The sequence below is a fragment of the Schistocerca gregaria genome, chromosome 7, assembly GCF_023897955.1.
Source record: "Schistocerca gregaria isolate iqSchGreg1 chromosome 7, iqSchGreg1.2, whole genome shotgun sequence".
Classification (NCBI taxonomy): Eukaryota; Metazoa; Arthropoda; class Insecta; order Orthoptera; family Acrididae; genus Schistocerca; species Schistocerca gregaria.
In genome coordinates, this window is record NC_064926.1 from 515,967,865 (window position 1) to 515,975,709 (window position 7,845).

General features: G+C 44.9%; 1 pseudogene; it reads right to left on the reverse strand.

Moving 5' to 3' along the window:
- Positions 1 to 264: 264 nt before the first annotated feature.
- On the reverse strand, positions 265 to 382 carry LOC126282545 (5S ribosomal RNA; annotated as a pseudogene).
- Positions 383 to 7,845: the final 7,463 nt, after the last annotated feature.

A 7,845-nucleotide genomic window follows, 5' to 3' on the forward strand; every position in this document is an offset into this window, starting at 1 on the left:
CCACTCTTTTTGTGTTCAATGTTTTCATTTTCTGTACTGTGGTTATATTCAGTATACATTGAGCACCCCGTCATCAGGCCACAAGTGGCCCATCTGGACCGTCCGACTGCCGTATCATCCTCAGATGAGGATGCGGGTAGGAGGGGCGTGTGGGCAGCACACCGCTCTCCCGGTCGTTACGATGGTTTTCTTTGACCGGAGCCGCTACTATTCGGTCGAGTAGCTTCTCAATTGGCATCACGAGGCTGAGTGCACCCCTAAAAATGGCAACAGCGCATGGCGGCCCGGATGGTCACCCATCCAAGTGTCAGCTACGCCCGACAGCGCTTAACTTCAGTGATCTGACGGGAACCGGTGTTTCCACTGCGGCAGGGCCGTTGCCCGAGTATACATTGACAAGAACAAAAATCCTAACAATAAAAAGCAATTAATGTAAAATAATGAAACTTGATTAATACATTTGTCTTGATAACACATTTAAGTGATTAAAATTGCAACATCACAGGTTAATAGAAGCGCGAGTTAAGCCATTGCAAATGTGAAATGCTGCTACATTAATAACCTGTGTAATCGCCAGAATATTGAATGCAAGCAAGCAAACCTGCAAGCAATGTGCTGTACGGTTACCGGATGTCAGTTTGTGGTATCGAGTTCCATCATGCTGCACTTTCTCGGTCAATACGCGGACGATTAGTGTTGTCTGTGGATGACCTTTGAGTTGTTCTCCGATGTCGTACCTTACTGAGAAACATCTGCTGATACAGTAGGCAGACCCAACTTGTCGACACTCGGTAGACCACGTTTGCTTACAACAGTGGTACGTGGGGGAGCGTTATCCAGTCACAAAGGACCTGCTGTAACGCTGTACATGAATGGCAGCAAAGTAGGTCGAATCACTGACTTACAAATCTGTAGTCAGTGGTCCTGCTCTCATACGAAACTAAACCCCAGACCATAACTCCAGATGGAGGTCCAGTGTGTTTAGCAGGCAAACGGGTTGATTTCATGCCCACAACAGGCCTCTAATCAACACGCGGCCCATCTCTGGTACCGAGGCAGAAACAGCTTTCGTCATAAAACACAACTGACCTCTACCCTACCCTCCAATGAGCTCTCGCGTGACACGACTGACGTAGCAAATGGATATAATTTGGGGCCAGTGGAATTCATGCTACAGGGCTCCTGGCTCAGAGCAGTCCTGGAAGTGCTAGATTTGTATCGTCAACTCACCATGTCCAGTCTCAAAGGTAACTCATGACCGTTACAGCTTTCAAAACAAACCTGATCTGCTCCCTCATAGTGACTCCACTATTATACGAATAGCGTGAAATCTGAATAGACATCATCTTTCAGGTGCAGCAATACGCCCACCTACTTTCGTTCATGTCGCAAAACTCTTTCTTGATGGTTTGATTTTTTCCCTTTTAGTGCAGCTGTGGCAATAGATGTTCGCAGTTAAATTTGTAGACTGATTTCAGATTTTCGCTGTCGGAACAATTATGGGAAAGATGAGTAGCGCTCTACCCGTTCCATGATACTGTTACTATAGCATGACTGAATGGAACAGCAAAACAAACAGACATTAAACAACGAGTGAACAAAGAACCAGGCCCTACTGGACTTCTTGGGAGATTTTACATCACATATGATGTGCAACAAAGTTCACACAGAGTGTTCAAGAAGAAAGTTTCGGATACTCATCGAAACAAAAAAAATAAGTCCAGTAGAGAAGAGTCTAGAATACACCCTTTTCGACGTAAACACGTGTTTATAGGTAGGGCTGTGTGATGCTTGGTTGCATATATTAGCACAGTCGTTTAATTAGCGCTCCGTCAAATGTCTTAGCACGGGTATCTTGATGTCTTACTTACAGTCTTGTACCTACCGTTTGACGGTCTGCAGTCAGTTGTATAGTTAAATCTACTTCACTTTTTGCTCTGTTTGTGTACCTTATTGTACAGCACTGTCAACCTTGGATGTGTATCATGGTGTTTTACCTCTTTAGAAACGCAGATCCACTTGTATGTTTACTGTTATTGTGCTGGTTGTATGTACAAATGGTGAAGTATGTTTATATTTTCTCTCTTCCATCACCTCCTAGTGGCAACTTCTGCCACCGAATGGATCAGGATAACCAAATGTAGCGGGAAGCGGTAATTAAGACTCGTCCGAGCTTTCCAAGTGGTTTATTGTTTCCAGCTACAGTGCCACAGTGCCATGCTCCCTTCAGTTTGCGTCACTGGGTCCCGCAATGCTGAGGACACCACTTTCTGCGAAATGGCTTGGTGTGGAATGTCTGCCTCAGCGACCCGTGCAGGCGCTGTGTGTCGGCCTTGTACGCCAGCAGAGTTACAGCGTTGTCAGGATGATGGCAGTTGACTCACCAGTCTGTGTCCCTGCCGACTCAGCACCGACCGGTATGAGCCGCAGGCGGCCAGCTGCGTGCTTCTCGCCAGAGTGGCTCAGATCGCGGAAACAACTAGCACCCGCCATCGGGAGTCCGAATCTGCGGCCCTCAACTCAGGATGCCTTCAGCGTGTTTTGGAAGCCATGACGACTGTCCGCAGTAGTGATCCATGGAGTGGCCCGCCATTGGCAAGCTACAGACCCCGTGTCGGCCTCAGAGGGTCGAACCAACAACCCGCTGTGACCTGTAACCCCAGCGCCCCATCTGAAGCTGCATGTAGCTGATGGTGTGACACGCCCCGACGTCCAGGAGAGCTGCCACACTTGAATGAATTTCGTTAGAAACCCACACCTATTTACAGATGGCTGTGCGCCTCTGTTTTGCCATACACGCCGCTTCACGTCAATTACTCATAACATGCCAGTTTGGTCAGTTGGAACCTTCTGCCTGTGATTTGCGACATGTAAAACCGCTGCGTGTACTCTTTCAGCTATTTGACGGCCTTGTGGCCTCTATTCTACTTCGCAACAGTTGGTATGCATAACTCACTGCAATCCAGTCCGCACCTGGATGTAACTTGCTCAAAACTAACTTTTCCTATCCTAAACGGTGGTGCCCCTACAACTTGTTAGCTATGGAAGCCTACTACTCGAAAATGAAAATTCTGATATGATATTGTTCTATGGTTTAGCAGATGGATGTATCCTGCGAACCCTTGACCTCTGTGCTGAGAAATATCCACAGGCTTTCCGGCCCCTGGGAGATACAGGTACCCGTGAACCTCGGAAGACTGACAGTGGAAGACCCAACACAGTTCACATGCTTGACACGGAAGAGCATGGGATACCTTTGGTGGAATAAACCCCTCGGACCATGGTGCGACGATTAACAACAAGAGAAGCATGTCTCAGTCTTTTATTTCGGAGGTGCTTGATAAACAATTCCATACCCACATCATCTACAGCGTATACAGGCCCTAAGGCCACAGGATCATCAAGGCAGCCCACGGTTCTGTCAACAGCTGTTGCAAAAATGTGCTGCAGATCCACTGTTCACAATCCAGGATTTTATTTACTGACAAGGCGGGGTGCGTAAGAGATGGTCTTGTGAATTTCCATGACCAGCGTATATGGGCAAATGTAAATGCTCAAGAAATTCAGGAACGAGCGCATCAACACCGATTTTCAATCAACGTATGGGCAGCGATACCTGTTGGTAGAATATGTGCTACCAAAAAGGTTAACTGGGGCGCATTAACTGGACTTTCTCATTAATGTATTGCCTATCTTTCTGGAGGCTGTGCCATTGAAGCAACGAATACAAACTTGCATGATGGCACACCAGCACACTTTTGTCAGCGCGCGAATACCTGACACTGACTTTTCAGGACTGCTGAATTGGTCGGGAGAGGGGGAAAGGCACATCTTGGCTTGCTTGTTCCCCATACCTCAATCCCCGAGCCTTTCTGTTTACGGGGCATTTGAAGGATCTGGTCTACGCTACGCCAATCAACGATGTACGGACAATACAGGATCGCATGTTCAGTGCGTGCCCGCTGGTACAACAACCGGGTGTACTTCAAAGAGTGCGTCGTTCCTTACGGCGGAGGGCGGAAGGGTGCATTGTCATGAATGGACGTCACGTTGAACGCCTCTGGTTATCGAAGAAAGTATGCATTTCCGGACCCATGTTTACTGGACGTATCTCAGAAAGTATGCGTTTCTGAATCCATCATATTGGACTTATATTTCTCGTTTAGATGAGTACAACCACCTCTCAAAGTATCAGACATGTATTTTAAACACACTGTACATCTTGAGAATCCAACGTGCAAACGAATAATCCCACCTGACTGGATAATAACAGACGTTTGAGAAATAATACATGTGTGAGAAAGGACTTATGGCACATATACTCTGAATTACGGATCAGTATTACTTACATACAATTAATTCAGAGGTGCAAAGGTAAGATCCTCACAGGTCAGTACATCCAATTAAAAGTATAACCGAGATTTTAGAGGGACTTAGAAAGAGGTCTTCGAAACAATGGTGACTAAGCAACACTAATGCATAAATTTACGAAAACGGTATTTCAGGAAAACTGAACAATCATTCTGCTGTCTCTTGTTATCTATATCATAACGCGGCGATGACAAGAATTAGGATCAACGCCGAATCATATAGGCTGTAATAATTCTAGTTCCGTTGTCAAGTGGAATGGGACGGGAATTCGCTTACGTCCATATGAAGCACTTGGCATGAGGCACCCTCCGCTATTCACTGTATAGCATCATGTGAAGTCTATATGTAGACGTGAAGGCCTCCCCATGATGACATCCAGCAATGTCGTTGACAGAGGATAACACCACAGTGGGATGGCATTAGCTGACTGACAAGACCTGATGCAGGAGGTGTTTGTGTGTATTACAACAACCATCATTGTGAATAAACCATAGAGGGTGCTGGGTTTCGCATCGGAATAACTATAAGCGTTACAGCTGTCGATATGAATCGAAAGTATTTGCTAGTCAATTATGCAGGAAAACTGAAAACCTTTGGAAGACCGATTGGGTCTCTTTTAATGAAGAGTTCGCTTACATCCAGATACAGTGCGTGGTTTGCGATGTCATCCACTGCACAGAAAGTAGTTCTGATTTTTGTGCTAAGGCCTTCCTGCCTTTTGTGCAGAAGTCACTATTTAGACGAAACGAGGTTGTGAGCGAAATTTACCTTGTTTTCCTAGTCTTCTAGTTTCGTTGTGTGGGCTGATGGATGTGGATATATGAAAAAAATGAACTTGAACTACCTCATGAGAATGTCGCTGCGAAAATATGTAAGCTTCTTTTAAAGTGCGTAAAAATTACGGCAATTTCAAAGATAACGGCGTAAAAGAACATCAAGTTTAAGAATATTTGTCTCAAAATTACTTAAACTGATATCACAAACACACACTCACACGCACGGAGGCACATGACTGTATTTGTGAGGGGTAATGAAGGTGAATTTGCAGGGTAACGGCAATTCCTTCTAGGTTACCACCATTCTGCCATGAGGCCAAACGATGTCATTTCACACTGTGACCACCATTCCCCTTGAATGCCCATCTTTCTCCTTGGATGACCTGAGTTCTCCTTGGGTATCGATCTTTCATCAGAGGTGGTGGGGGGACGGAGGGGGCTATGATGATTTTCATACAGGGTTACTACTACACAGGGTGACCACCAGTCAAGAAATAGATAAATGATAGCACATGAAAGACAAAATTATAAGTAAAAAAATAGCTAAATTGGTTAGAGCTTATAACGTGTCGTTGTGGAAAAGAGGCGATTAGAGGCTAAACAACAATTTAGCTGAATAACATTTGGAAACAGACACGCCTGTGGACTATTGTGTTCCTAGGATTTCTTTATTATTTTTTCACTAGGAAACTTGAAGATGCACAAAAACGTAACAAGTGTGAAAAGAGGGATACGATTTCTGTGAATGCTGAAGTTACTGCTTTACTGCACCAGCAAACCCATTTAAAAATGCGGTAGAACTACTAGCAACGCAATGAGTTTCTTAGTAGATAATTAGGTGCTTGGGTTATTAGTATTCTGGTTCGTTTAGTGTGGCTGTCACGAATTCCTCTCATGTGTCAACCTCCATATCTCAGAGCTGCACTCAATGATCTAGATTATTTGTTGGACATATTCTTATCTTTGATTTCCAATACACTCTGCATTCTGTAGCTCCCTTTAGTACTATGGATGTTATTTACTTGGGCCTGCTAGTCAATATATTTCATGCTCTCCTGATTCTCTAGATAACTTTTTCATTCCTTATCTGCCGAAATAAAAGACTTAATGATGATGTCCAAAGCAAGGAAACGATTAGCAGAGAAATGTCACAAACGAAGAAGTAATATTTTAAGTAAAATATATGGCGATGAGTTAAAACGAATTTCTAAGATAAGGAATGAATTACCTGGAGAGGTGCTTTAATACACAGATCTAGACTAAAGGTAGATGTGAGAGAGTGAGAGGTGTGACAATATCTCCCAACGGAAACTGAAAGTAGAATTAAGGACTTGGATAAAAGAATGTATGAGTTAATAGGTGATGAACGAATTATATCAATATCTCTTATCAGAACAAGAGTCATGCTGCTTATGAACGTGTGCATAATTCTAATGAATTTTACACTGAAGACGTGAGTAAAAATAAAAGTTGTGGAACATTGCAAAGAAAGTGAGACGTTTCGTGGAAAGTGCGAGTAGTACTCATGTGGTACTCATGTCAGAGATGAAGAAATTGACGTGGATGTCAAGACATGACATGCCATACTGAGTGCGGTACAATCTCGTAAACCAGTTACAAGTTGGTTATCTACGTTGCTTGTAAATGAGCTGCCGCTGAGGCGGTGAGAGTGGGACCAGATAATTAACCAGAATACACTATACACTCTGGTACGTACAGGTAAGGAGGTAGGTGTGAGCTGACACTGAGCACGAGATATCTTGGGTACAATGGCACTCGTGGGGATCCTTAGATTAATAATTAATCGGGTTCTAAATTATCTTACAAGTACTGAATTCGAGTCTGGGAACATTACGATTGTGCCTCCACGAATTCGAACACGTTTCTACTGCCCATAATACAACATTCGTCAAAAGCAGTTCGTGAACATTTTTATGCACATTCAGGCAGCACTTCGGAATCAGCCAAGGGGTTTACATGCCAGACAGTGACGTAATGGAGTAGCTACGTGCTGCATTAGCACTGGCTGAGCACCCAGCACTGTGGCATTCTGCCGTTGCGGAATACGGCGTTTCCACGGTCTACTATGTGACGAAGGCCTAACTGCTTTCATAACGCACCCGGCCAGAACGAATGTTAATGCTCAGAGCTCAGATGGAAGCAGCATTCCTTTTCCACTGTGTATTCGACTGGCTCAGCTTCCACAGCAGTCATCGGCCAAATGCTGCAGCACGCCGCGTCAAAGATGAGCGTCACCAACTACGTAAATTACTTATCTGCAAGCCTCAGCTGGTCGTTAACGTTCTGGGCTTTGGACTGGAATTGCCCAGGAGGTGGTGGTGGTGGTGGTGGGGGTGGGGGAGTGCTGAGTTAAACTAGGGGCCACTCCTGCACATTCGTGCCAGCCGCCAGAGCCCGCGTGCCAGCACTCTCGCCTGCAAAACTTCGCTGGGCCTCGTAGCTGTCATCAGAGATGAGTCAGAAATGCCGCTGCTGCCTCCATTTGCTGTCGTATACATCACTCGCTGCCACCTAGCCTTTTCTGAGTCTTGGGATGCTAGCATCAGAGTGCTCTGTATGACACAATAAAAGGGTCACTTTTTTGTAAAATCGTAGTTGTCTCCCATTGCGGCGCAATAATTTAAAATTTCCCTCAAAGGAGCCTACAATCTCTTTCCGCAATAGTGCAAAGGAGTGG